Here is a 1034-nt window from a genome sequence, read left to right as displayed (position 1 = left end):
TGCTTAGCTGCCTCCGTTAGCTTCTTCAGCTATTAGACCCTTGACTGGAACTAGCTGAGAAAGCCAGGCATGGCTGATCGGTGGCGAGTTCCTGCCACAGGAACCTGTGTACTCAGAATGCAGTCAGGGCTGCTGTTGCTGCAGGGTGTCTAATGGCCTTCAGGAGTAATTCTCTCCTTCCTGGAGAGCAGTCATCACATCACAAAAGAGGAAGGGCAATGGTTTTAATGAGGTTGCTGTGAAACCTAGCGACCAGACTGCACAGTGCCAACAGCACATGGTACCTCCTCTCTTGGTCTGTTTGCCTAAACTGGCTCCAGCAAGGAAGTTCAGTCAGAGGGCATGCACCAGAGTATATAACTAGAGCACACATGCCAGGCCCTCTGAGGACTTGGGCTCCCTCTGAAGTTCCCACCTAGCCTCTCTTTAAGATGTCTGAGAAGAGAGAACCAGGGGCCTCTCTTCCTGGAATCTACAGGGGTGTCCCACAAGAGTTAGCTAGTTTTTTAGCACAGGCCCTTACCCGTGTTCAGATGTCTGGGCTCTCCTTGAATCCCTGTCCTCTAAAAGAGAGTAGATGAATTCAGGGACAGTAAGTGACGCTCTCTAGTCTGTGGTTAAGTTGATGCTAGGACAAAGCCTTCTATCTGCATCACAGATCTATCTTGCAATGGGAAAAGCCTTTTTGATGGGCAGTTTAGACTGTACACAAGGTTGGATTGAGTCCCAGCTCCTCTCTGGACAAAGGACAGCACTTTCAACTTCTTATTTAGCCTAAGAATTGAATCTTCATAGGAAAAATGAATGTGACTGCAGTACAGGAACCACAGAAAGTGCTCAATGGACACACTGCTGTAGTTGTTACCACAGAGGCAAGAAAAATCAACCAGAACTGACAGGAACTGTCTGGGTCTCACCCCTGAGCTCCCACAAAGCCTGTCTTCTTCTTCTTCTTCTTCTTCTTCTTCTTCTTCTTCTTCTTCTTCTTCTTCTTCTTCTTCTTCTTCTTCTTCTTCTTCTTCTTCTTCTTCTTC

This window comes from Mus pahari, chromosome 1, assembly GCF_900095145.1.
Source record: "Mus pahari chromosome 1, PAHARI_EIJ_v1.1, whole genome shotgun sequence".
NCBI lineage: Eukaryota > Metazoa > Chordata > Mammalia > Rodentia > Muridae > Mus > Mus pahari.
Note: the sequence above shows the minus strand (reverse complement) of the source record.